Raw genomic sequence first — 22238 nt, forward strand, 5'->3', positions numbered from 1 at the left:
TTTAATTCGGTTTTAAACTGTAAAGTATTTATTATCTTATTTACTAAATTGTATGAACTGCATTTTTATGTATTTTGTCTTTTATGATGCAAATCGAATAAAGACCTGTTTGAAATTTGATAGTACTGGTCACATTTCATAATTATTTCTGTTTTGGCCTCTGCTGAATAATTCCAGCCAGCCGCAGCATCAATAACACACGTTCATAACTTAAAGGAGGACGTCCCGTTTTTTTGTATTTCATCGGTCAACCCAAAGAAGGTGCTCATGCACTTCGAAAGGAAGGTGGGGGGAGGGGCGCACACAGTGCCAGGTGTGTAACAGACTTTGTTTATACATTTTGTCGAAGCACTGTGACTGGCAAGGACACTTCCCTGACTCTCTCAGTAATGAAGACCATTCGTGGAGTGTCAGTTGGCTATTCCGACTAGGCAGACAATGGCCGTATGAGAATTCTAAAGCATCATGGGATATTGAGTTCAACCATGGCACACTAACTGCAGCTTCCAATTCTCAGAAATTAATGTGACATGCAGCAGCATTCTGTAATACAAGAGGGGCCTCTTCTCCGAATGTACCAGTTAAAGGACGTTAAATCATAACAGTGCTTTTAACTGCTTAAATTACATTTGTGCATGTTTATTTTTTCTAGGTCTATTAAAATTATCCTTATATTTGTTTCTATGGGAGTTTTTTTTGTTGAAGTTTTTATATAGCGCAAGCTCAACATTAAGGTATTGGAGCACTTTACGTGAGCACCAGTTACATTACATAAGGACACATTCATTTTTTGTTGGCATGGGGAGATTAATTGATTTATCCCAGAATCAAAGGATGTTGAGTCGAGCTGAGACTATAACCTGGTTCCCCATTTCTCAAGTTGGTAACTCTGGCCATTACGTCACATCCTCTCAAAAGTAATGGGCACATCACTTTATAAAGGCGTGTTTTAAGCCAAAATGCTTTATTTTGCAATAAGTAAACCGCGTGCCCTGCAACAAGCATCATTTGCTAACATTAATCTTTTGGATGGGGGCACACTAGGAAGGGCCTTCGAAGGCATGGATGTGGTCGCTTTCATGCGGTAACAACAAATATATAAACATTTTGGCGTCCACTGCGGCAGGACATTGATTAAACCTTCACATGAACAAAACAAACCACACCCACAAAGACAAAACCACCGCTTTTATATAGTGCAATCTCAGTTCACTGACACGCACTATCTGTAGTTTTAATCATTAAGTCACATTTTAATTAAAACCATCAGAAACAATGCTCCTAAAAACAAGAGCTGGGGCAGCAACAGTAGGAGAGCGGCGGCTGGGATACCGGTTTAGAGCAGCGGGATGATACAGAGCAGAGCTCGCACACAAGTAGGAAAAAAACAAGATAAAGGCACACACGGAACCACATTGGTGAGGAAAGAAGACAACAACCTCAATCGGGCATTATCCTGATAAATAAAAGCTGTGCAGTTTCCCAAATCATACAAATCAAGTTTGTGCAACTTAAACATGCCATACATGCTACCTGCTCTTTAACATATTAAGTTGATTATGAGCAGCAACGAGTACCAACAAGAGTAGGAAACACAGCGAAGGACAGGAAGTGGTAGGGGGAAGGCACTGTGAGGAGAGCATAAAAAAAGAAAGTAGTGCACCAAACCTACATAAATAGTCAAAAGTGAACTGATCCAAGTATCCGGCTTGGTCTCCAGGGCGGAAACAAAGAACAAAAGTACAGGACAAACAACAAAAGGAGCATAGAAAGGAAGATTTTATGAGGGGCACTAGAAGGAACCAATTAAAAGCGAGGGACGTGCCCAAACCACATACAGGGAAAACAGCGCAAGCGCGCTGTCTAGGCTTGACCTAAAAAGGTCAGTTGTTTCCCCCAAGGATCGGGGAAAAACAAAAACACAGAGAAGGACCCATTTATTAATCGCAAAGGTTTGTGCACATGTCTGGTCAACCCCAACAAAGTAGGTGCACTCTGCTCCCAGGGCAGGCTATGGGCTGCTTCAATGATGCAGGACATGCCTCTTCCGCATAGCCAGAGTATATAGGCTGGTTGTGGAAGCGGTCTTCGTAGCAAGTGTGCTGCTGTCCCATAAATTGGGGAAACAGGTGTTAGGGAGCACAAAATGATAGAAGGGCTGCAACTACAGGTTGCAGGAGGTGGGAGCCACATCAGCTTGCAGGGTAATATAGTGATGTTTAAGAGAGAGCTCCCTCCTGGGAAGCCATCACCGTCTTGCAGGTCATGTGAGGCACTGGTGCATTCCCAGAGAAGGATAACACGCTCCATGTGAAAGTTCGCTGAGCAAGGGGCTTTGGCTTTAGCAGGCATAGGCTGTGCCGGGCGAACACCAAAGGTTATTTTGACAAAGTTGGGGTGCACCTGGCACAGGTGGGCTTGAATCTGTTCTTACTGGACATGAATAAGGCCTGGGAAATTGCAGGTGGGAAGCGAGAATACAGCTGTGTTCATTGGGGGGCTCTTTAGGCGACAGGGGCTGCCTCCAGAGCTGTGGCGAAGTTGCAGGGCGTTCTGGAAGCAGCTTGGGTACAGAAGGATACCTCTGCAAGAGCACGATAGGGGTGCCAGAGCCAAATCCCAGGAGCCTCATGGGAGGGTCCTGGAACAATGGCGTTGGCGCCCGGTTAGTCCTTCGGGCTGTTGTGGGCCTGGACAACCAGGGGCTTGCCTTGCTACGCTCCGCCCTGAAAGGGGCGTGAGTAATAAGGGACCAATGTGTCACGTGATCCAGTAAGGGGATCACCCCTATAAGGGTAGAGCTGATTGGGTTTTCCACAGTGCTTGGCTCATCAGGCGGGCAGTGCAGCATAGGTTGGTACAGCTGCCTGCCCTTGGATCACCCGTAAGATAACCCACCATATTTGCATACTTTTGTATGGAATATACCTGCAGCAATATTTTCTCCTTACAAAAGTTGTGCTGTGTATTTATTCATGCATGCCTACTCTGTTGTGGTGTGGGTGGGGTCTTGTGCCTATAATGGAACTAAACAAAGACACAAAGAAGGATCCAATATGTCCAGATCTGTGTGATCATTCCCTATTCTAGGTGGAATCTTAGAATTGCCGGTGTCTGTTACAGGGATGCCAGCCTGAATTGAGGATTCCCACCCCCTGGCAGTACCGCACCAAAAACTGGCAGTCTTGTAATCAAGACCTTGGTCTCCACACATGCACAGACCAAGAAGTCTACTAAAATCAGGTTCCAGGTGAACGTTTACTGAAAGCCTTAGGTGCTCAATGTTTGTACATTAAGCACAATAATTGGCTCTATATATTTCATCATAGGCCACAGAACGATTATATAGCTAGGTGTGTGAAGTTAATTAAGATTAATGGGACAGTTCATTTAAAATACATGAACAGTAGAAAAATTATCCCTTGGCCGAGAGTTCAATGTGATCGCTTCATGCAATGCTCACGTACACATCAAACAGGGTTTCTTGTCTTGTCGCCCCTACGTTGCACCATCTCACCCCAATTACTAAAGACCATATGATAGAGCCTGACAATTACATAAACAACATAAATGTATTAAAAAAAACTATTTTATTTCATTTAAAACATCCCATGAATTACTGTATCATAAAAACACCATACATATTACAGTAATACAAATGTAAAATTCATATACATATAACATTGGTTGCACCAACACAAATACCAGAGAGAAACACAAAGACAATACACTTTGTCATATAAAGCACATCTAAAAGGAACACTTCTCTAGCTTCCCCTGGATACACTGTATTGTCTTCTGTCTGCAGGATAAGCTTGTTCCACAGATTATGCAACAGCGTTGACGCGTTTCGATGGCTTAATTATTTTTCCATCTTTTTCAAGACAACATTTAGCTCTCTCTTATTGGCACTGAATGGTTACCATAAAACAACTCCTGTATGAGTCAAAAAATATATATTTTTGTATGTAAAACTCTTGCCAAAATGAAATACACAGTTATAGATACAATCAATTTAAACATCACTATTTCATATTATCAAAACTAAATTAAATTTGCAACCAATGTTATATGTATATGAATTTTACATTTGTATTACCATGTACTCTGGCATGTTTGCTTTTCAGTTCATTGACTCTAGTGTATTTACCTTTCAACTAAAGCTCACTCATTTGTATGCATACTCACAATTAAATACTTCGTGATGTGTTGCTGGTGCCGTTTACAGTTTACAGTCTAATGGAAGCCTAAGGGAAGAGACATTATGTTGTGTGTTCCCATTATTACATCTAACCATATAATTTGACATTTTGAGTATTTTTTGCATTTGTAATTATTAATTCTTGCATTGTCTGATTTCAGTAGTGGTGTGCAAACCTGCAGATAAGCAATAAATATGCTAGTGCTTTGCAGTACTCGAATGGCAGCTTCTGTCCACATTTTACTTAAAATAAGTTGTTTATTAAATGAGACTGGCTTTTTACATTGCACTTGGGGTTCCCTTCATCGTGCACACATGAACAAGTTACTTACCTTCGGTAACTGCTTACCTGGTAGAGACTATCTAGCCGCCTATTCCTTACCTTAAAAATAGTCCCAAGCCTAGTTCCAGAACATGTTCGAACAGTACCCCTGGGCACGAATAGGTGGTGTTGTTCTGCTCTGCGTGACATTGTCGATGCCAGAATTGACCTGCACGGTACCTTTATAGGCACACCTCGGTGCGTTAACGTCTGTTACTTTCACGACTTTCCACAGCAGGAGAATGGAGCTACGATGAGCACTGACCACTGGTGTGACAAAATATACCCCCTCAGCCTGGGACGACTCCTGGTGGCCAACCACACTTGGAACAGCACCACTACCCACCGGCCACGTACGTAATCTAGGATTCATCCTCGACTTCTCCCTCTCCATGTCTAAGAAGGTCAACGCTGTCTTCTCCTGCTGCATCACCCTCTGCATGCTCCGCAGGATCTACAAGTGGATCCCGACCGAAACAAGAAGAACGGTGACACAGGCCCTCGTCAGCAGCAGACTGGACTACGGAAATGCACTCTACGCAAGAATCCCAGCCAAACACCTACGACGACTACAACGCATCCAAAACGCCTCCGCCCGACTGTTCGTCAACATCCCCCGCTATAGCCACATCACCCCCCACCTGAGAAACCTACACTGGCTCCCCGTCGACAAGAGGATCCCCTTCAAGCTCCTCACTCACGCACACAAAGCACTCCACAACACCGGACCAGCCTACCTGAACAGCAGACTCAGCTTCCACACACCCACCCACCAGCCCCGCTCCACCAGCCTCGCCCTCCCCGCTGTCCCACGCATCCAACAAACGACCTCCGGCAGCAGATCCTTCTCCTACCTCACCGCCAATTCCTGGAACACCCTTCCTACCCACATACGGCAGACCCAAGACCTACTCACCTTCAGAAGACTCCTCAAGACCTGGCTCTTCGAGCTGTAGCAGGACACCCCCCCTCCCTGCAGCGCCTTGGGACCCTCACAGGTAAGTAGCGTGCTCTACAAGTTCTCTGATTGATTGATTGATTGATTGATTGAAAGGGTGTTCCCAATACCGTAATTGTTTCACAGAGGTAGGGAGGATGAAAGGGTTGGTAAGGAATATGCAGCTAGACAGAGCAGCTCCCAGATAAGGCATTAAATAGGTAGTTAGATAAGTAACTTCTTCATCTGATATAGAAAGGTAGCCGCAGATTCCTTACCTAAGAATAGATACCCAGGCAATACCACCCCAGAGGTGGGCGTACAAAACTAATTCAATTAGATTAGAAAGTCCTTCAGGACCGAATGGGCAAAATGCCCATTACAACAGATCTGACTGTCCAAGCAGTAATACTTCAGGAACGTGTGCCTTGAGTCTGACGTCGCTGCCTGTAAGATGTCCAGGACCGGGATGCCACTCGCTAACGAAGGGGTCACAGCCCTAGCTCTGATGGAGTGAGCTCGTAAGTGGGGCTTTTTGGCCAATGCACAGGAGATCCTAATGTACAGGACAATCCATTGCAGGATGGTTCTCTTCTGTACTGCCTTCCCTTTTTTTGCTCCCACATATCTGACAAAGAGTTGATCATCCACCCAGAATTCTCTTGTGCGGTCATGTTAGAACAACAGCACTCTTTTGGAATTCAGGTGGTGGAGTCTCTCCTCCTCTTGGCAAGTATGAGGTGGAGCAAAAATGTAGGCAGTGTGATATTCTGGTCTACATGTAATAAAGTCAGAACTTTCAGATGGAAGAAGGCACATGCTTGGAGAACCAGCTTGCCCGAACAAAAAGTGATGTAAGAAGAGTGAGCTGAGAATGCCTGTAATTTGCTGACTTTCCTGGCCGATGTTATGGCCACTAAGATAGCAGTTTTTAAAGTCAAGAGCCTAAGAGGGTAACTGTGGAGAGGAACGAATGGTGTACACATGAAAAAAGTGAGAACCAATTAAAGTCCCATTGAGCATTATAAACGGCATAGGGGGAAACATATGTTGCATGCTTTTGAGGAGCTTAGCCACTATGGGTGACTTAAAAAGAAAGGGTTGGTTTGGTAACTGCAAACACACTGAGATGCCAGAAAGGTAACCTTTAACTGTGCCCAGAGCAGGGCCCTGCTGGGCAAAGGGCAATGCATACAATAGAACTTGAAACAGGGATGCAGAAAGGGGTCAATGTTATGGGAAGCAGACCATGACAGATTCGGGTGGAGGACCCTCCACTGTTTCTGCGACTAGAGATCCTCTTGATGAAGCAGCCTGACTGGAGGACTGATGGCCATGCTCAATAGTTCAGGATACCAGAATCTCCGTGCCCAATCCAGAGCCAGGAGAATGACTTGGGCCCAATTGTTCCTGATCTTGTTGGGAACTCTAGGCAGGTGTGGTATTGGCGAAAAGGTGTGCAGGAGACTAAGAGCTCCACTTGAAATGCCTTGGAACCTCAAGCATGCTAAATTGCAGATACTGCTCATTCTTGGCTGTGGCGAATAAATCTAAACAAGGCTCTTTCCACTGCTGAAAAAGACCTTGCATCACCTCCAGATGGAGACATTGTTCGTGATCTGCTAGGCATCTGAGGCTAAGTTCATCCTCTCTGGCATTGAGAGAGCCTGCCAGGTGTTGAACCACCAGGGAAATGCCCTGATGTTCCAGCCATATCCATGGATGCAGGGCCTCTTAAGAAAGCATCAACACCCCCATTCCGCTTTGCTTGTTGCAATACCACATTCCAGTGGTGTAGTCCTTGAACACCTGCACCAGCCTGCCATTGATCGAAGGAAGAAAGGCTTTCAGTGCCAATTGAAATCGCCCAGAGCTCCAACAGGTAACTGTGGGTCTCGAACTCTGCTGGAGACCAGAGTCCTTTGATCTCCACCTCTCCCAGATAGCCGCCCCAGCACAGGAGTGATGAATCTGTCACTACAGTCAGATCTGGTTGGGGAAAGAAGAACGGTCTGCTACTGACCCAATCACGGTTTGTTAGCCACCACAGCAGATATTTTGTATTTCCCTTCGAGATCTGGACCATGTTGCAAAGATTCCCCATGCTGTGCCTATTGAAACGACAGAGACTGAAACATCAAAATCCTAGCCTGAATATCCTGGATTCGCTGCTCGAGATGATAGGCCTGGAACTGCACTGTGTCTAGAACGTTTCTGATAAAAAGGAGTGTCAGAGAGGGAGTGAGGTGTGACTTTGGCATGCTGATAGTGTAACTCGGCTAATGCAGGAGGCACGTCGTAGTCTGAAGGTGGGAGACGACTGCCTAGGCCGAGCTAGCCTTTAAAAACCAATTTTCGAGATAGGAGGAGACTGGGATCCTAGACCTCCACAGAGGAGCTGCAACTGCCTTTCGTAAACACCAAGAAGCGCTGGTAAGGCCAAAAGGCAGCACAGCAAACTGAAAGGCTCTTGGAACCCATAAACCATAAGTAACGTCTGTAGACTGGCAGGACAGTATGTGGAAATATGCTACCATCCGGATACCCTGGGTCAAGGACAGACAGAACTTGGGTGAGCATGAGTATTTCCAATTTCTCTTTCCTCAAGAAGAAGTTGCAAAGGCACAGATCTAGAATAGGACTAAGTCTTCCATCATTCTTCGGCACCAGAAAGTAGCAGGAATAATAACCACGCCCTATGTATAATGCAGGCACCCTCTCTACAGCTCCCTTAATCTAAAGAGCCTACACTTCTTGATGGAGCAAGAAGAGATTGACCTCCATCAGCCAATCGTACGTGGGTGGAATGGTGGGGGGGTAGTCACAAAGGGGAGGGAGTAGCCCCTCTGGACAATCTGGAGAACCCAGCGGTCTGATGTCATTGACCCTCCAGAGGGACAGTTGATGGCGTACCCTGCCTCCCACTGGATGCCCATGATAGTCAAAGGGCAAACTAAAGAGGCTTGGAGGCAATGGCTTTCGGGGTGGGAATTATTGAATATTGTTTATTGCTCATTTATTTATAGCCTTACACAAAATACAGCCAGTCACTGCAATACAGAATCAAATAATTAAACCATGACATATGCAGGAACATGGCCAACAATTAAGGGCATAATATAAGCTAAAAACCTCAACCTCCACTGAGTGAGGCTGTTGATTAAAATACTTGAGCAGCAAAACACAATGCCTTGGTTTGGTGCAGGTGTGGGATAGCAACAGAGTTGCAGCAAGGCACAAAGCCTAGATTCTGAAAAAGGAAGTTAGGTTCCGCGATAAGCATTGTAATAGGTTAGTTCACATTGAGATCATCCTTCCCTGAGCAGTAAATAAATAGTTAACATATGGTGCCGGGTAGCGACAAAATTGTGACAGAATAATTCGGCCAGAATGTGAAAATACCAAGAAGAAGGTGCAAAGTACTTGACAAGGTAAGAGGAGCAGAGTCACAGAGTTTGAGCAGGGTTGATAAAACCTATCTTAGGCTTAGTGCCACAGTACAGGAAAAACGACACGGTGAAAGCAAGCCAAAAAATTAAAGTGCAACTATTTGAGACAAGGTAATGATAGAACAGGTTCTCAGGGCCCAGGATTGAGTGATAAGTTAGTTTTAAAGTTCAACTTCCGGGGGCGGGCCAAGATGGCGGATGGATAGGACGGCGGCTTAGTCGTGTTTCTCCGGCTCCGCCACATCCTAAGCTTTGTTTAATTGCCCATTCCCCGTTTTAATTTTCAGCAAAGAAAGTCTGGTGAGATTATTGAGCTGTGACTGCACAAAACTGAAGAGGAGTTGTGGTGCTCCTGGACTCCGGGACCGGTGAGGCAGTGGTGGAGGCGGGGCAAGAGGTGCATCCAGGGGGCCTGGAGCGAAGCGATTGGCAGGCCGGAGTGAAGGTGATATGCCGCAGTATCGAGGTGGTGGTGCTGGCCCTCGGGACCTGTACGAATAAACGGGCGACAGAGAGCTGCGAGCGCCGAGGAAGCACGGACCTCTGAGAGGACGTGGAGGCGGAGAGGGAGCGGTGCCTGACATCTTGGTCTCTGCATCGGCAGAGCGAGGCTGACTAACGAGAGGGCAGCTTCTCCCCACATCAAACGCTGGTTGACACAAGGGAACTTCTAGGGCTTCGGAACCCTGGATTGTCCCTCTCTTGCCGGAGCAAAGAGCGGGAGAGATAGCGACGCTGGATCCCTGAGGTAAGGAACGGAGATCAGTGGTCCTCCAATCTTACAATTGGAGGACCGTGGAGGCCCTTCAGGCCTGTTGCGGTCCACCGGGTGAGTGCATGAGTCCCCGGCGACCTTAGTAGCCATCGGATAATGCCCATATCTGCAGCTGCCCCTACTGCTAGGGCTTCGCCAGACCTCCCTCGCCGGGGGCCCCTATAGGCATCTGGGGCCATGTTTAACCTGTTGGGCCTCGCACACTGGTCTACGGACAGGAGGTTGGCATCCTGAGGGTGCAGCGGCACCTAGCCAAACCGAGACCCCCAGACACTGTTTGCTCCCCAGGCCGCAGGTGGACCTGACCTCTGCATTGGCTGTAACCCTGGTGGGTGTGGTGCATACCGTATCCCACCCTTGTGCTGGTGCCTGGGGGCAGCCCAGCTTTCTTCACTGCCTTGAAACCATCGAATCCCTCCTGCTACGGGCCTATACAAACGCATGGTGTCCTTTGCTGCCGGACTGGTGGGACCCCTGAGCTAAACGGCAGAGGATATACAACATCCCCGGGGCACAGCATTAGCAGGCGAAACACTACAAATGCACTGAGCCGCAAGCGAACTTGGTCACTGCAGAGCCTACTGATCCATGGCCCTGGAAGGGCACAACTACTGCGGTGAAATCACTGGTTGAATGGAACCAGTCAGGCTATAGACCTTACATAGCGGCTGCTTAGGAGCGGTGCATGTCGCAGAGTCGCTGAAGAGACCTGTAAGCAGTCATTTAACTAGGCTCCCCCTTTAAACCGAGAAGTGCCAGCAAAACATCTGATGGACCCCAAGAATTCAGTGAGGATCCCAAGCTTAAACTGCGAAAGGGGCTCAGGGTGACAATTAAACACACATCCTAGGATACCAGCCCACTGTCCTCTTCGGACGCCTACCTGAATCTGATCAGAGGGAACAATACCAGACCCAAGGGACACCACAGATACATACAAGAGTACCAAGAACATGTAAACAAGATCGCACATGAGGGACTGACAGGGCGAGCATTGACGCAAAGAAGCCATTTGCCCATTGACATTCATTAACATGGCTGCAGCACACACTAAGAAGGACAGGACATAGAAGGAGATGCTGATGAAGCAACCGGGGGCGAATGGCCCAACAGGCAGCACGCAGGTGAAGAAGGCCAGATGGAAGCGGCAGATGGGCCGGATGGCCCAGCAACCAAAACTCTTATGATAGAGCTGTTCCAATCACTCAAAGTGGACATTCAAGAAATGAAATGCCAGCTCTTCACTGAGCTGGAAGAGATCAGACGTGATATCGAGGAGGTGGGGGAACGAGTGGCGACCTTAGAGAAACATGACACTAGCAGAGACGAGGAGATCACCATGATGCAGCAGGAACTGATTCGCCTCCAGGAGCAGCACATAGACTTGCAGGTGCATGCTGAGGACCTTGAAAATCGCTCTCGGCTAAATAAGATAAGAATCAGGTGAGTTCCTTGGCAAGCAGAGGCTCATGATCTTAGGGCATATGTGCTTGCCCTCTTCCAATATGTCCTGAGCAGCGACACTCCTAAGGATATACAGATGGATCGGGTACACTGGGTGGGATTGCCGAGAGGGAATAGGGCTCTGCCACCAGACATTTTTGTGTGTCCACTATTTTCAGCTGAAGGAGAGGATAATTCGTAAAGCATGAGAAACCCAACCCACTCACTTCCAAGGCCATACTCTTACTTTCTTCCAAGATTTAACGGCATCCACCCTGGTCAAGAGAAGAGGATTTTGAGTCATCACCACCCACCTCCGAGAGCAAGGAATCTCATACTCTTGGGGTCATCCCTTTCGAATCATATTCAAGTACCAAGGACGACTCAGGCAACTTCACTCCCTTTAGAAGGCTCAAGAAGTATTAGGGCTGACAGATTCCTCAGCAACGACGCAAGATGGCGGACCTCGAGAGACCTCGTCGCAGAAACCCCCTCGTTGGCAGCTGGTTGGGAAGCCAACCTCCATACTTAAACCAGACCCAGCAACGATTGCCAGAGAAAGGGAGGTGGTGATTACCCTCCCTGTCCCAGTCACCAGACCGGCGATCTCCCCTGAAATACTTTCTTAGCAACTTCCGGGATGGAACACTCGAGGCAGAGTCAGGGGGGCCATGACACGGCATGGACCCACGATGATGGACACTACTGTGCTGATTGGCAGAAATGAAGAGATAAGACCTATTAGTCTACCGCTGCACCACGCCTCTTATGGGTTTCCCATTGAAGACGAACTCTTTCACTTTATGTGTTCTCTGTTGTGGGAGGGTTCACTCTGTTCTGGGTGTTGTTGTTTTTCCTTTTTCATGTTATCTGCACCAGTCACCACAGTCCCTTACATACGCTCACTGTCCTCTCTGTTGGCTTGCATGGTTTGGACGGGGCAGGGAGGGAGATTCCCACATCACACAGCGCACTTATCCTGAGTCCACATTATGGGTAGAGCTTTAAAGGTGGTAAGCCTCAATGTCAGAGGGTTGAATAAACCAGTGAAAAGGTCTACAATCCTCTCCTTTTTTGAGAACTCGGGCAGCAATGTCTGCCTATTATAGGAGACGTATCTCCTCTCTAGGGACACTGTACGCATGTGAACACGAATCCCACAAAAATTCCAGTCCTCTGGCCCAACCAAGAAAATGGGGTGGCAATTTTGATTAGGGCTCATTTCCCGGGCAAGGTGGTGGCTACATAAGCTGAAATAAAGGGGTGCCTATTGGCAATTAGAATTTCTAGGGGGAATTCTTATATCACAATAGCCTCTATTTATACCCCCAACACACAGCAGGAATCACTTACTCTTAAAGCCCTAGCGGAGGTGTTTGCGTCTCTAGAAGCAGCAGTCCTGGTGGAAGGAGATTTTAATCTGGTGATGGATGCGGGGATGGCCCGGTTAGGACAGAGATCGGTCCATGCGGGAGCCTTCTACTCAGGGAGACGCACTCACTACCCTGGAGTAAAAGATCACACCTATTACTCGGCTGCCCACAAATCGTAAGCCTGGTGGATCACTTTCTTGCCTCCAAGTCATTGATGCACCGGTTAATGGACTCGTTCATAGAGCCTAGATCCCTCTCTGACCATGCCTTAATTTCAGTCAGCATTTGCACAATTCCGTGCCAAACAAACCCCTCTACTTGGCGCTTGAGGGAAAGCCTTCCACAGACTCCAGTGATTGTAGCTGCAATAAAAGCCAAGCTGTTAGAATACCTGCAGATCAACGATGTGGGTACGGTGTCATGGTGGCTGTCTGGGAGGCATTGAAGCTGGTGATAAGAGGAGGATTATTTGCAACCTCTGCTGCAGAGAATAAGACCCGCCGAGATAAGCAACATGAGCTAGAACGGGAGGTGGGGGAGATGGTAGTCATGCACAAGAGAATGGGAGCCCCGAGAGTTTGGAGAGGGTTGTAAAAAAAGAGGCTGCTATTGAAACCGTTAGACCTAAAAAGAGCAGAATACGCACTCCTCAGACTGTGTCATAAATTTTATCTCAGTAGTGACAAATGTGGGTTGCTACTGGCACAGAGACTCCTGGCTAAAATGGCGGCAACATCAATAGAAGCGAATAAACGACCCTTGGGGGGTGAGGTCACGGATTACTCACAAATAGAGGATGCTTTTTGAACCTTCTATCATACGCTTTATACACAGCAGAATCCCCATGTGCTAGACCCTAGCTCCGACTTGGAGAATGGTTCACTCTCCACCCTGCCGAAGGCTACAGCAGAACAATTATTTCAACCAATAAATATAGAAGAAGTAATCTCTACCATTTCCTGCCTAAAATTGGGGAAGGAACTGGGCCCTGATGGCTTCTCTGCCTTATTCTACAAGGCTTTCCGTCAGGAGCTTGCACCCTTCTTGACTATACTCTTCAATTCATTTCTGGAGACAGGTTCGGTGACAGATTCCATGTCAGAAGAAGCCATCTCGGTTATTCTAAAGCCATCCAAAAATCCCACTGAGTGTTGGTCATACAGACCCATTTCCTTGTTAAACATTGATGCAAAAATATTTGCCAGTATCCTAGCAGCTTGGCTAAATCCATTGAAAGGGGGTCTGACTGACCCCGACCAGGCCGGTTTTATCCCTACCAGGCAAGGGGGGGGTGATAATACCAAACGCCCTTTCCAACTTATGGACAGTGTCCAGAGATCACGCAAGCAAGCACTGATCTCATCGATAGACGCCGAGAAGGCATTCCACTGGGTGAGCTGTGCCTACCTATTTGATACTTTGAGGTACTTTGGCTTTGGCGAAAGGTTTGTAGAGTGGATCAACTGCATATACTGAGCGCCTAGGGCCTTTGTCCGTGCGAATGGGACTACTTCCACTACATTTCCCATCACTCTGTGGACAAGGCAGGGATGCTCTGTGTCCCCCCTCTTATTTGCTTTGTATATGGAGACTTTTGCACAGCGCCTGAGAGATGACCCTCCGATAGAGGGAATTAAGTTCGGGAGGGACATTCATAAGGTCAGCTTATATGCTGATGATGTCATTCTATCGCTCACCAAGCCGTATACTACCTTGCCAGCACTAAAGACCGAACTAAATGGATTTAGAGACGCCGTGGGCTTTAAAGGCAATTTAAATAAATCGCAAATACTAAATCTATCGATCCCAACTGCTATAGTAGATAGCTTCCAGCACCAGTTTCCGTTTCAATGGGCACAACAAGATATCTCATATCTGGGAATTCGGATGGCCCCGACTATTTCAAGAACTGTGACCCTAAACTATGCGACCCTCCCTGACCAAACTCCAAGAGCACTAGACAGCTGGACTAGACTTCGATTGGCCTGGTTTGGGAGAGTTGCAGCTGTTAAAATAACGATCCTGCCTCTCATTCTCTACATTTTTCAAACGATTCCCATGGCGCCACCGCCAAAAGCACTGGGACAACTGCAGTCGCTAATCAATAAATTTGGGTGGGGAGGGAAGAAACCACCCATAACGATGGCTCAAATGACACTTCCTAGGAGTGAGGGATGGGCGGGGCTTCCTATGATCACTCGATACTTCCAACATCGTGCCTCCGATATATTGTTAAATAGAACCGATCCCTCTCTGAAAAACATTGGAACTTCATGGACCGATCTGTTGCAGGGGTAAACAAATGGCGTGAGATCTGGCTCCATCGCAAACACAGGACGTGGGGTCTATATTCTTCCTCGGTGACATCCTCCACTATGAAGGTGTGGGATGACATGGCGGGCAAGAGGGGCTGGGCCACCTTTCCATCACCAATGACCCAGATTGTGGACAATCTGGAGTTTCCCCCAGGGCGCGACTCAGCAGTGTTCCAAAGATGGAGGGAGATGGGCTGCAAGAGGATGGGATCCCGGTTTGACACAAAAGGGTTGATCCCATTTGATCAACCGAGTCAAGACTATGACCTCTACCCATCTGAGGAGTTCCCCTACTATCAACTGAGACACTGGGTAACATTGCCCTTTTGCCATGAAGGGGCATCACAGCCTCTTACGACATTCGAGAAGTGGTTAGTATGCAAGACAGGGGAACGCCGACTCATCTCTGAATTACATTTAATGCTCTCTCCAGGCAACACGGGGAGACAAACAAAGGGGCAATTTACGGTGGGAGGCAGAATTGGAAAGGACACTCTGACAAGGAATGGGCTGATATACACAACTGGGCACCACCATACAGCAAATAACATGGCAGGTACGGAATCCACGTATAAGGTGATATCGTATTGGTATTTTACGCTAGCACGAATACACAGCTGTGATAAAAGCAAATCCGAACTATGTTGGCGGGGGTGCGGGATGTCTGGGTCTTTAGTGCATTTATTATGGAATTGCCCCAAATTGCAGAGCTATTGGGCGGAGGTTCTAGATAATATAGACGAGGCGTCCGAAACCTCCCTCCCTAGATTTACAGCCTACCCGATTCTAGTACTGTTAAATCCTCTGACCTTTCCACTCCAATCTTTAAGGGGCAGACAGATTGCGATGGCCCTATTAGCCACACGACAAGTGATTCTGGCACATCGAGGGACACAAATTATTCCTGAAGTTAGTGCCTGGCTTCAGAAATTATGGCTTGTTCTGGCTATGGAACGTTGGCCTTTGGTCGCCAACCACAAAGCAGCGTCATACGCTGAGTTATGGGCCCCTTTTCTACATCTGCTCTCTAAGGAGCTGAGGGAGATCACATCATGCCACAAATTCTTACAAATTCTCCGTCTACTGCTGCAGGGCGCTCCCTAACTTACTATAAGGCCTAGGCTATGAGAACACTTCCAGGTACCCTCTTTGTTACTTAGATCCCCGGGCCTGGGGGGAGGGAGATGACTGGTGCAGATTGGGGGTAGGGGTGGTGGGAGGGGAGACTCATGAATTTTTTGTCTATTCTATTCTCAGTTATGAGTCAGCACAGATAAAATCAGGAAACAGTACTGATCATGCTGCTGGTCTCAGGGTTGTAGGCATACAGCTGTGCAATCACAAGTGAAAGAAGCGCTGCCGGCCAGTGGTTGTAGGCGGAAAGCTGTGTTCTTTGATTCTGACTCTCTTAAAAATAATTTTTCCATAAAGCTCAACTTCCAAATAGGCGGAAGGGGTGGAAAGACTTGACCATAGCCGCCTGTCTCCCACTGCCTGTGGGGGCCCCTGTCCTTGCCCACATAAAGGCTGAGAGGGTGAGGGCTCAGTTGGAGACCTCTTCCATAGCCACGAAAGGGGCGGAAGGCGGATTGGGGTTGGCGAGGGCCATAGACAAGCCCAAGGACCTGACTGTAGTTCTTCTGTCCTTTAAGCGCTTTAGCGATGAATCAGCCTTCTCTCCAAAGAGGCGAGAGCCATCAAAGAGCATGTCCATGATGGAAGACTGGGCATCCCTTGAAAAATCTGTTGTTCGCAGCCAGGTGTTGCACCGCAAGGCCACTGATGTGGAAATCGCTCTGTCCAGGGAGTCGGTCATGTCGAGCCCACAACTTATGGTCAACTTTGCTGCGTGTCGCCCATCAGCAATAGCCTGGGTGAGTAAGAAACAGGCCTCGTCCAAGATCATAGGCCTCCCTTGCTGAACCGAAGCCCATATTGTAAGGGAGTAACAGCCCAAAAGGCACACAGTGTTCACCAATTGCAGTGCTAGGCTGGCGGAAGAGAACATTCTCTTGCCAAAGTTGTCGTGCCTTTTGGGTTAACTATCCGGTGGAATGGTAATGAACGCAGAATTGCTGGGCCTGGAGTGCCGAAGCTCCTGCGTCTCATCAGAAGACTTTGATGAACACAGAGAACTTGAAGATCTCTTCAACTTCTTGACCTTCTTTTGTTTGGGAGAGTTACCAGACTACCCTGACAATTTTTTTTTTTTTTTAACAGATTTTATTTGGTTATTCCGGTGAAATTTGGCCTGGAGACCTACAAGTACCTGTAAGAAAGCATAAGTAGACAGGAATACCATTGTTTCAAAATATTTGCAATATCTGCGAACATGCAGGAAAGCCCAACAAATACAATATGCAGACAGATCCAGACTCAAGTAATCAAACCCAGGATATGTTTGCAGATTGACAGACATGCATAATTTGGAAATAAATTGGTCCAGAGGAATGCATCTACATAGTGACTCCAGTCAGTGGTCCGTTGATGGTAGAGGGGTGAGCTCAATCCCAATTTTGAGGGTGAAGGTGACCATCTGGACGGGCTCTGTGAATGGTCACAGGACCTTCAGCGCGAACAGAACCTCGAGCGTCACGGAGTAAACCGGCATCAAACAGCAAGGAGATTACAGGTGTGCCTGGTGTGGCAGTCCTCGCAGGTCTTGGAGTCGTGGTCCCACTCCAAGCACCACAAACACACCAAGCGGGTGTCTGTCACCAACATCTCCCTGTGACTGGCCACACATGGTTTGAAACCAGCTGGTTTCTTAGGTGACATGCCTACACGCCAGGAGAGATCTCAAAAAAAATTTGGCAACAAGACAGTCCAAAAGTGACTGAAGGGGAATCTCAAAATGGATAAGCACTATCTGAAGCGGACAGGAAAGAACTGACGTCAGCGCGCCAAGGTGGCGCCTATATGGGTACCGCGCACATCACTTACAGCGCAGACGACACAAACAACGCCACACGGATCCAAATATGCCACCTACTGGTACACAGGGGTGCTGCTCAAAACAGATTACTGGGGATGGATACTTCCAAGGTAAGGAAGTTGTGGCTAGCAGGCTCTATCAGATAAACCCAGCAGTCTCGACTTGTCCCCAACATTCACCAGAGAGCAGTGCTTCAGAAAGTTTAATCAGCAGTCCCTTGCTAACGAAGTCTTCATTTAATTTCTAAAGGGAGGCCAGCCATCGAACTTCTCACCGCGATGTCTGGATCGACACTTTTCAGCCACCGGAATGAAGGCAATACACTTCCGCTGTCTGAGGAAGTTCTCCTCGCTCTCCACCTCGTGCCATGCAACACTCAGGCGCATCCAAAGGGCTCCCGCTTTGCTTTCTGTAATTAATTGTGTGAACCAAACTGGAGGATAGACCTCACCAAACATCCAACTCCAGCATTTGCAGAATCTCCTTCTCAATGTTTGCATTATTTACCCATACGTCTTCCCACACTATTATGATAATGGTGTTGCTCTAGGCATGCTGTAGTTCTTGCTGGACTGAGCCAGGCCAAGTTGGTATTTTGCCAATACAGCAGCCAGACAGGTACACAACTGATCTCCCAGACCTCGTCGTCCCCGAGTTCCATCAGGCGCCCTTTACGTGGCGTACATCGCCATACCAACCCTCAAAGGCTGACATGGATCAGAGCCTCATCGGCCAATGTTGGGCACCTCTGATTTAAATAGGTTACAGGATGAATCTCTGGGCAGCACCTTTATTCTTCAGACTACATAGATTTTGGAGGCTTAAGCATAAGACTGCAGATACCCTTTGATTACACAGATCCTGCAGGCTCCATCCTCAGCTATCGCTCAGATTCAGATCTCAAGGGCTCTGGCTCAAACAGCAAAGCTACATTTCTGGCTACTCCGATCCCGAAGGCTCCGGTTTCAGGCAGCTGGGCTATCTTTCAGGTTACACAGATTGCATGGGTTCAGGTCTAAGACAGAAGAGCTATCGTTCATTTAGCACATTACCACAAAGTGCAATGGCTAAAAAACATTTTTTTTAAACTCAGGAAAGGCCAAATGGTCTGGCTTGCATTGCGAGCTGCGACTAAAATGGCACACAAAAAAACAAAAATAAAGCCTGCAGTAAAAGAAATAATTTAAAAAAATTATAGTTTCAATATACAATGCATCTATGAGATAAAACATTTAATGTATGATGATGCCATGTACTTTTGAGATGCATTTACAATGCCAGCACATTACTGGGAGATAGAATGACAATAACGAACTAATAAGGCACAAAAAATTCCTCTAGCCAGAGCCAAAGCCGATTCTGTGCATTTTTCAAAGAACCGGTAACAGTAGGCCTTGCAGATCTGAGAAACCGAGCTACCCAGCGGCGTCACTAGGGGGGTGCGGGGGGTGCGGACCGCACCGGGTGTCACCCCATCATGGGGGTGACACCAATCTGGTTACGCTGCTCTGGCTCGCTGTGTAATAAAAACACAGCAGGAGAACCGTAATTCTCACGGGCAGCATCATTCAGCAGCATGGCACCAGGCACCTGAGTGGCCTCGGGCGCTGCCGAGTCACCGCCGCCCCGAATTGCAAATGCCAGGGAAGGAAACTGTGCAACAAATATTCCAAGACAGTACTCTAGTCGAATAACTGTGCTTAGGGGGCTGAAGGGTAGTCGCGCTGTGCTGATTGCGCGGTATTACCCCAGGCGGCACTGCAGTGCCGGAGTTCCAAGAGGCCAGATACTGTGCGGGTCAGTGGTTTCTGCTTTGTTTATTTTGGCTGCCTGCAGGCCTTGCTGGGTCTTATGCACAGGACGGTGTTTTCACCGATATTACACGAAAGTGGGGGCTGTTTGGGGGCACGTTGAATGGTTGTGCAGCATTTTGTTTTACTTGCTGCGCTACAAGTTTAAATGCATAATCGCCATCACCTTTACCTTGCAAAACCGAATTAGAGCGTATCAGGCGGCAGCTTTCACACACCAGCGGTCGAAGGGTGCAGGCAGCGAGGGCAACTGACCTATCTCTACTTAAAGTGGGGCAGGGCACCGTGGCCAAGACTGCAGAAAAGGGGCAATACCATTAATGAATGGAGCCAGGAAAGTATTACAGTACATTGCTCGAGCAGGTTTAGCTGCACCTTCCTGATCACCTTGTCTGGCAGTAGCTAGACCAATTATATACATTAATAGCTTCACGTGGACAGCTGTGCTTGTGTCCTGAACGGGGTGCTAAAGTCAGCCAGGGTCGATGGCAGCTTACGGCGCCCTTTCCGAGAGACGCCTGCACAGGGGCTCTGGATCAATAAGGCCTCTTGGTGCTATTAGCATACAGAGGAACTAGTTAGATTTATAAAGTGTCAGTCCAAACGTCTGGGGTAGCGGAAGTAACATCATGCACGCTTTGATCCCATCCCAAATGATGCCACATGGCTAACCCGTTTTACCACTGTTAACTTTTGAGTGAGGAAAGAGAAAGAAAAAGTTTACTAGAGACGAAAATGAAAAATGTGACAATGGGAAGGAGGGAAAAAGCAAGAAAGAGGATAAAAGGGGAGAAGGAAGGAAAGAAAGAACATGAACCACACGTTCACAAAACTGTATTTTATGAGGATTATCTGTGAGCTACTGCTGTTGACTAGGTTAGTGCCCTTCCATTTCTACCACTTTACAGCACTTTCAAGATCTGAATTTGTCATTGCCCAAATGGGTGTAATGTCTGTTATTTAAATGTTTTGCACTTCTTCATTGCTTGATTTTGCTTGCGAGAAAGTGTCACTCATAGTCGTTGAATGTCACTCATAGTTATACTTCAATTATGAAAATGTCACACGTTAGCAATCAGAAACCTTGGCAGCTATGGTACTGTACATTCACGAGTTAGACCCAGTACCGGCTTGCAGAGGTATGAGCAGGGGGGCGGGAGGTTGAAGCCGACAGACTACGAGTTAAGTAATATTGCATTTTATTTTTTTATTTTACAGAGTTTTATATAGCGCAAACTTGACCCGAATCGGGTATCAGAGTGCTTTACATAGCACCAGTTGCATTACATGAAGACACATTCATTTTTTGATAGGCACGGGGAAATTAAGTTATTTGCGTATAATCACAGGATGTTCAGCGTCATTGCGGAGACTCGAGTCCATGCGGTAAGTCGTAAGGGGGTGACACCATGAGTTACCCGCACCGGGTGACACCAACCCTAGTGACGCCACTGGAGCTACCTAGACGTCTGTCAGACCAAGGCCACACATTGTCCACAAATGTCAGTAACTTTTCGGCCTCTCGTTTCCATCTACTGCGACTTCTGCCTAAAATATGTCCTTTCTTCCACCTTTCCCGACTCCCAACGTACTCTTTGTCCTGCCTTCAAAGGATCCACATCACTGCAATTTTAGTTCAATGTATAAACTTCTCAGTAAAGCATTTAGGACTTCCCTATATTGGCTGCCAGTTTCAAAACTTATCACGTTTAAAAGTATGTGTTTGGTGCGTCTTCAATCTATGCTCTGGTCCCATCTTTGGGCCAAACTATTGATGTCAAATTCTTCCAGAAAACCTCACTCTTCCTCTTCATTCATTCATCCAGTACCTAGAATATACTGCCACAAACTTGGTGGTCGAGCTTTCTTTCATCTGATCCCGAAACTTTGGAAGTCTTTAACCCTTATACCAGTGCTAAATTTGTAAACACTGTGGGCCCGATGTAGGTCGCCAATTACCGGTCGGTAACGGCCGATTTCGGCCGTTACCGACCGGTATTTGGGATTGGACATGTAGGTAGGCTTAATTTACAGAATCGGTATATTTACCGATTCTGTTAAATACCGAATCGGTAAATTTACCGAATCGGTAAATTTACCGAATCGGTAAATACAGATGTAGGTGGCACTGAAAACAGTGCCACAGGCCATTACCGATTCGTTATTTACCATGTAATACTATTACATGGTAAATAACGTATTCCAGTGTACATGCACATCTGTGCATGTACACCTGTGCCATGTGGCACACAGACATGCCCTAAGGGCATGTATGTGTGTCACATGGCACACAAGGCAAAATCAGGGGTGCAACAGGGTGTCAAAGTGACACCCTGTCACCCTTGCAAAATCAGTAATTTTACCGAATCGGTATTTACCGATTCGGTAATTGACATTGATTTCTATGGCCCATAGGAATCAATGGCAATTACCGAATCGGTAAATACCGATTCGGTAATTACCGAATCATGCAGATTCGGTAAAAATTACCGAATTTTTACCTACATCTGATTTACCGAATCTAGAATACCGAATCGGTAAAATTCGGTATTCTAGAGTCAGTAAATCAGATTTACCTATATCTGGGCATAAGTGCTGGAGCTCAAAGTGCTGCTCAGAAGCCTGGTTGGCGCAATGAACAGCCAGTGCGTCAAATACCAAGGCTGCATAGTCCAGA

Source organism: Lissotriton vulgaris, chromosome 11, assembly GCF_964263255.1.
Source record: "Lissotriton vulgaris chromosome 11, aLisVul1.2, whole genome shotgun sequence".
NCBI classification, from domain to species: domain Eukaryota; kingdom Metazoa; phylum Chordata; class Amphibia; order Caudata; family Salamandridae; genus Lissotriton; species Lissotriton vulgaris.